This window comes from Xiphophorus couchianus, chromosome 4 (assembly GCF_001444195.1).
Source record: "Xiphophorus couchianus chromosome 4, X_couchianus-1.0, whole genome shotgun sequence".
NCBI lineage: Eukaryota > Metazoa > Chordata > Actinopteri > Cyprinodontiformes > Poeciliidae > Xiphophorus > Xiphophorus couchianus.
Window position 1 is genome coordinate 7373581 of NC_040231.1, and position 7808 is coordinate 7381388.

Consider the following 7808-nt stretch of genomic DNA (forward strand, 5'->3'; position numbering starts at 1 on the left):
ATTTCCAAGAATTATGCAGTATTTAACAAAAATTAAAGGCAATTTTCAATGAAATTTCTTATAATTTCAAATAATTTCTATTTTTGGCCCATCTCTAAAGGGAGATGCAGCAGATATATTGTTTTTGAGATTATATTTTTTGCTAAGTTAAGAAAAGAATTTAATGCATTCCTTAGTTTTGTTTAGTTTGATTAACTAAACCCATTGTTTAACCTTAGGTTTTTATAATTTGTGCCATGTAAATGTGACAGATCATCTACACAAAATAATATTACTAGCCAGTTAACTGTGATTTTTTTTAGGAATGAGAAAAAACATAATAAATATAAATTGTATATCCTTTTTATATTTTACTTTTTACTTGTTTAAAAGATGATTGAAAGGTATGATGAGTATGATGAGCCTAGAGTAATTTATAATTTTGCTAAATCTTTTCATCCAGTTTGAACTCAAACAAAATAAAAAGTAAAATTATTCCTCATAAACCATGTTAGTGTAAGTAAATAATGTTAAAATTATGAGAGGGGTTATTGTAAAGTGATTGTCTACTTCTATATCTATAGGGTCTCTAAATTAAATAAAAATACAGTAATAGCCATCAACATCAAAAAGAGTTCATGTGGGAAAATAGTTAAAAGATCAATTCTAAGATCAAGGATATTTGGCCACATGAACATGTTAGAGTGGCCTAAACTGAGATGACTTTTATCCTCAAAGAGTTTAGAACTTCGGTTGAATTTGTCGTGACGTGTTTTGTCTGATGTTTAATTGCCCTCAAAGTCTGTTTTATCCAAGAGCATGTTGGTTTAGACTGTAGCTGATGTTTGTCTTTTTTACACAAACCACTCATTTACTCAGCTTCCTGTCATTTAATGTAAGGTTGCAAAGTCACGCACTGGCGCAGGCGGGCTTGATGAGATAGTGACTCATCTAATGGTGGAAATGGCTGTCTTGTATATAAGGCAGTCCTGTTGTTTGCTCAAAAATACATTTCAATCAGCAAATTAAATAAACAAAAATGGAAGTCACCAATGTCTAACATAACACTGCTTGAAACTTCTCCAAAACTTTATCCCTGATCTGTGTGATGTGTTTCTTGGTCACCTGAGTTATTCACTAAACCTATTTGGATTTACACTATAGCTGTGTCCGGAATTCAAGGTCTGCATCCTTCAAAGGACCCGGTCTACGTAGACCGGAATAAACTAAAACCGGAAGAGAAGAGCAGTGAGTTCGGACAAGTCTAGCCTTCACCAACTGTCCCCGCCCCCACCTCAACGTAACTCATGTTGCCCAGCAACCGTGACAACGTGAAGCAGAGAGAGGAGGAGAAAAAACCCCCAAAGGAGTCGAAGTTTGTTTTTCAGTCATGTATTGCTGATTTCTATATTATTCTTCACCTTTTATAGTAAAGGCTGTTCCATAGTAAAAAAAAAGAAAAGAAATTTGGTAGTTAGACACTAAAATGTTCAAACATGTATTGCACATTTCTACCAGGAACAAATATAAGCAAATTATTCATTTTCAAATATGATACTCTCCATATCTAACTAATAAAACTAATATGTTTGAAGGCTTAACTTTAATCAATCATACCGATTTGCTCAGGAATAAATGAAATACTTTAGTAAACCAAACATTTTACAACTAGATATTACCTGTCTGAATAATGTCGGTGTTTCACATCCACTCATTGGGGAAAGCTAGCAGGAGTTTTTAGAACAAAGTGCCGGGAGTCAGGCGTTCTCCTCTGATATACCGAACCTGGAGCGCCCGGCGAGCTGGCAGCTGGCGAGGGGAGCTGGCTGTTAATGTAGTGAAAGCAGACATGTCCGAAAATGTCAGAGCAGGTAATGTTTTGGTGAACCGAGCAGATATTTGAGACTTACACACTTACATTCTCGCCTAAAAATGCTGTACAAAATCATAATGTGTCATTTAAAGTGTAATATTACAAAATAATTTGCTACTCTTCACCACCATTGTCTCTGTCTGAACGTCCGGTTGGGACCCACAATGAATTGTGGGATATAGTGGGCCGTGAAGGATACACCGGACTCATCCAAGTACACCTTGCTGCAGCAAACAGAAAGGGGCGGGGACGGACCACTGTCAGTCTCATACCTTATATGGAAATGAGACTATTGCATTCCGGAAATGAAAGGGGCGCTAGTGACACTATTTCCTGTACCAACCGTGTTATAATAATTATAATAATAATGTATTTATTTGACAACGCCTTTTAAAACACCCAAGAACACTTTCAACATCCATCCATCCATCCATTTTCTGTTCACCCTTGTCCCTAATGGGGTCGGGAGGGTTGCTGGTGCCTATCTCCAGCTACGTTCCGGGCGAGAGGCGGGGTACACCCTGGACAGGTCGCCAGTCTGTCGCAGCACTTTCAACATTAAAAATACAAATTTAATAGTAACGAAATGGCTACAAAACGTGATATGTCACGTGGTATGTCTGTCACGTGTATGTCCCTTTTTTATTTTTAAATCTTTATTTAAAATTATATTAGTAACAATCTAAAATAAGCAACAGTAAGGAAACATGGAGATGTATTTATCTATCCTTACAGCCTATGTATCGCAAACAAAAGTCATAAAACATAAATCAAATTAATATTTTGGAGACAAATGTACATTACATCAAGAGCACATTTATCCATCCATTAATTATCATGAATTATCCCTATAGTTGGGTCATGAGGGCTGCTGACCCTGGACAGATCGCCAGTCCATCGCAGATTAAGAAAACAGATATAAACAAATACTTGCTGGTGCTGAAGTTCAAACAATATATTTTGATGTTGTGAATAGTACTCTTAAAATAAATAAGTTAATATCTAAAATATAATAGCCTCTGGCTTCTTAAATAAGAACTAGATGGAAAAGAGGTTTGGTCTGTAAAACATTTAGTCAACAATTTTGGCCAACTTAGTACGTCCATTCACAGCGCACTTTTGTTGTTTATTTGCCAAATATTTTTCTTATTATTCACATTGTGAATATAATTTACAAACAAACCAAAGGACTTCTGAACTTCTAACAAGTGCCATTCAGAAAACTAGAATATTTTTGGTTGCAAGTGACCTGGCTCCGCTATTATCATTGTTTACCATAATGTCTCATTGGAAACTTTTGGTATAAGGACTCCAGTTCAACCAGTAAACTGATTGGTGTCCCACTATTCCATTTTTATAAATTCCATATCAATTCTATCAATTGCAATCGATTCATAAAATAAATACTTTAAATATCCAATTGTTGCAAAACCCAAAGGGATTCATTTAAAACTTTAAATGTAGCTTCAACCTGGAAAGACTCACACAGAAAGTAGGTTTTAGAAAGTTTATTTGACAAGAAATAATCTTTGGGGCTCGGACCCCGGCAGTAGACACTGCGCTGGTAACTTCCAGAGAGAATGATCTTTTTTCTATATGAAAACCTTTTTGAATAAAGTCACTGGTTACATTAATTAAACCTATGTGTAATTTCTAACTATAACTGTCTTCATCTCACCTGCTCAGCCAATCACCTGATCATGTGTCTCCATCCCAGCCTAACGGCGCCGGGCTCATCTCCCTTCATAAAGTCCGGCTCAGGATACCTTTAATCTTATGTTTGTATTATGACTTTGTAACCGAACAATATGTTTCTGTATGTGCTTACTTTATTACAAAATACAAAACAGTTGATTCTGTTAAAACATAAACTTAGCTGTATGTCAGGTTTGTAAAGAAAATTTGTATTGATTCCAGTCATTGTTCAAAAAGTATAGGAAACATTGTATTTACACATATAAAATATTGCAAGTTATTAGCTATGCTTGCATTTAAAATTTTTAAAACAAGGTTATCCTATTGTTAAATAACGCTGTTACAATATATTTACAACTACTTTATTGGTTCTACTCTCTCCAACAAATTACAGCCACAATGTAACTTTGTGTGGAAACGGCACCATTTCTATGAAAACTAAATAATGAAAATCAACTGAACTACAATAAAAGGAACATTCAAAAATGTAAATAATATTGAAAGAACACATTATTAAAAAGGATGACTGCACAAGTCAAAAGGCAAATATACTTTAGCAGAAATGATTTAAAATGGCATGTCACAAAAAAATAAACAATGTGTGTTAACTGAAATGTGTGAAAGACAGTGGAAAGCAACTAATATTCTCCTTGCATTCAGTATTGACAGTCAGTGCAGTGTCCAGGTCGGCCATCACAGTAGTAACCAGGGTACTCTCCTCGTCTTCCATTGCCGGTGAAGCCCACAGTCTTTATATTACCGGTTGCAGGAAGAACACGTTACAACCGCAAAAGGAATCCGGTTTTCTGCCTTGAATGTTTTTGAAAATTTGCCCCAGTTGATCTCACCTGTTAATGAAAAATCGATTTCATGTAGTTGAAATCTAATTTCACATGTTTTAGGTGAAAAAGGTCAAAGGTCCTTACCATCCAGCCAAGCAAAGTGAGTCATCTTCCTGAAAACTGGCTCAGACACAACGGCTTCAAAGCACTTGCAGGTCAATGCCAAGGTGAGGTAAGCTGAGTCTCCCTGTGCTGGTATCACCTCCTGGAGAACAGCTTCAAGAACCTTCAGAGGCATCTGAAAATAACAAAAAACCAAACAAAATAAAAAATCACATTGCACATTATGATCAGTAAAACATCAGTTAATAATAGCCATTTCACCAAATACTTTGTTACTCTTACTAGTGTAGTTTATTGCAGGTACTTACTAAAACTATATTGAAGTTGTGCTACTCGTCATTAGAGTATCACATCTGGGTACTACACCCAAATATAATGGCAGCTGTTAGTTTATAAAATATATTAGACTTTCCAGAAATTTAACATTGGTGTACAAAACTTATTTAAAAAAGATTAACCTTTAAAAATAAAAGAGAAACACTAGAAAACTGGTATGTAAAAAATATTTTATATTTTTCAAGTGTAGTTATACATACCATTATGTTGAACCATAGCAGTTTGTGCTAAATGGTTCTGTAGCTTGTATGAGCAAAGGGAACAGCAATATTTATGTTCATGTTGCAAATAGATACGTGGATCTGTATAATGAAAATAAAAAACAAAGTTTGAGAATAAAAGACATTTCTCAATTATACACGTTATCTACTTTTCTATTTTTATCTAATGGTGCCCTGCAGGATAATAATTAGCTATGCTACATGCTAAAATTAGCCTTCCCCTGGATGAATTACGAATTTCACTAGTTTACAGCTGTTAATTGTATTTTCAACCTAATCTAGAAAAGCGTATTGATTTACTATGTGAAAAAATTTTAAGAAGGTAAAAATACCTTTTGTTGACTTTGTGAATTTTGCATTGTTGATCGTGTGCCGAACACCAGTGGAAGAACCTCTCAAACTTCTTTCTTTCTTCTTCCTTTCCTCTTAACCTGCGTCTTAAGGTATTTATACCAGTGATTATGAAAATAGCGCCCCCTTCATTTCCGGAATGCAATAGTCCCATTTCCAAATAAGGTATGGGACTGACGGAAAGGTCCGTCCCCGCCCCTTTCTGTTTGCTGCAGCGAGGTCCTTCTCGACACGGCTTATAAAAGATAGAAGGTTAAGAGATTATTTACAATTAGATTAACTCCTATTTGTGGATTTCTGAAGGGAATTGGTTGTGCTTTACTACATTCATGAACATAAAAAGAAATGCTTACCTTTGATAAGCACTATGTGTCTTCTCTGAACTTTGGGGTCTGATTTAATGCAATCCCAAACAATCCTCCATTTGATTTGAACTTTAGTTAAGCTTCAGTTTGGAAACAGCATGGCTAAATGTTTATCACAAACTGATAGTATCAAAGAACAGCTATCTTTATTGAATAAATAACAGAAACAAATCTATCACCAATGAGCATCATGTAAAAATTGAAATATGTAGTAATCGGGAATTGGAACAACTATTTAAATTCCACTCTGCTAATGTTATTGCTTAAATCATTTTCAAGCTAAATTGTGTTGAGAATAAATAATCCTGTGTTTTCTTTCTATCGCTGTTAGCTAGTTGCTAAGCTAAAGCTAAAAGAAATGACATTAGGAAACACCCTCATGGATAGGATTACAGGATACTAGGAGCAAGGGAATGCCCTCTTGGGGCGTAACTTAGGTAGAGGCTAACAAAGGAGATCACAACTCCTTCTAGGGGGCCATTTTGACTTGCTACCTCTAAAAGGTGGCATGTGAAATGGACCAGTTGTATTTTAGTATTAATAAATGGAATTCATGAATTCAGATCACTAACTCTTCTGTAACCTCATACATCAAGAACTCAGCATGGAGAATGGTTAATTCTCTACAGTTGTCAACAGGGGTTTCTATTGAAAATATTTGTGGCAACACTGTATCTATTTTTAAGCATAATTGTAATTGTACTCCTCCCTTAAGGAGGTTTATCAGATTTCTGTGGTCTGCATCTGTGGTATGCAAATGAGGGTCCCTGAGTCAGTTTTATCTATGTACGAGTTTTTAGTCATGTGGAATGCTCAAAATTGTTCAAAAGATTGTTCAAATTGTTCAAAAGAGTTTATGGAAAGTTCAGTAAAATGTCACAAAACTAACTTTGATGATTAAACCAATGGGGCACAACTTTCTCCTTTGTTTTACAATTTTAAATAATATTGTAGTTATTGGTTAAATTCTATATCCCTTTGATGTACTGTACTATGTTTATCTGGAGTACAAAAATTATATATTTTAAGCATTTTCTTAGTTTAAAGGCAAATTTATGCCACAAAGATTTCCTTATCTTTAAATGACCTGTATTGATTTCTAAATGGTTTAATTTGTTTCATATGTTCAGGGACACACGCCACAAAAACACCAGATAATTGTAGAAAAAGGTCCTTACACAACTTTGTGACACAATACAACTAACAATTTTCCTCCATAATACTCTTATCACAGATTCATATCGAGAATATCGCAGTTATTATAAATACTCTCTAAGTTCCTAAATATTTCTGTGCTTTTTAGTTGGCAATGTGCTTTCACCTGTTGACTAATCTGTAAGTTCAAATGTTGGTTTTCATTATTTTACTGATCTAAAAGGTTTTAAACTTTTTCATTCACAAATGTTTTGAAAACCTAACATAGCATGACCCCATGTACGCTTTGGAAGATTGAATTGATATGCGTTTGACAAGTCATGCACCTCCTTCTAGCTTCAGTTTCCATGTAAAGTACCTGGCATTACACTTACTCACAGATGCATCGCTTTAGTTCTGAGAAATTGTTAGCATATCTTTTGCTGGAATCTGGGTTTGGCATCGATTAGATTCATGTCTGCTTTGGCTTGGGATACAGGAAACAGGCAGTTCTTCATGGACAACCTTGTGACCGTGAACACAGAGGATGCACTTAAACCACAGACATGGAAAGAGGGGTCATATAATTTTTAGAGTTATCTCCTTTTTGTGAAGACTATTTGGACTACGTCCAATATCTTAATGGTATTCACAGTTGTAGGGGTGGTTTTAAAATCAACAGGATATATATCATCTGAATGTGCCAAGGGGAGGGGTTTCCTGTCAGGAGCCTTAGAAATCATGTAATGGCACAGCTGCTCCATGTGAAGTGTGTAAGCAACATATTACTAGTGATACACATAAAATAGCAACAAGAGCAGCAAACCAGCAACTCTTTTCTAATGTTGACCATGTTGACTGTGATGGCATACACATGGATAGACTTGTGTTATATTAATGTAGCATAATACAGCTACAGCTGGTTATATGTTTCTTTTGGCTTTCAGTA

At 35.2% G+C, this 7808-nt stretch overlaps 1 long non-coding RNA gene across 1 annotated transcript; it reads right to left on the reverse strand.

The window, feature by feature from the left end:
- Positions 1-3835: 3835 nt before the first annotated feature.
- On the reverse strand, positions 3836-5522 carry LOC114142556 (uncharacterized). Its single transcript, XR_003595052.1, has 4 exons — positions 5342-5522; positions 4989-5090; positions 4474-4627; positions 3836-4395 (listed from the first exon to the last, which is right to left on the reverse strand). It is a non-coding gene; the product is annotated as an uncharacterized LOC114142556 (long non-coding RNA).
- Between the last annotated feature and the right edge of the window lie 2286 nt (positions 5523-7808).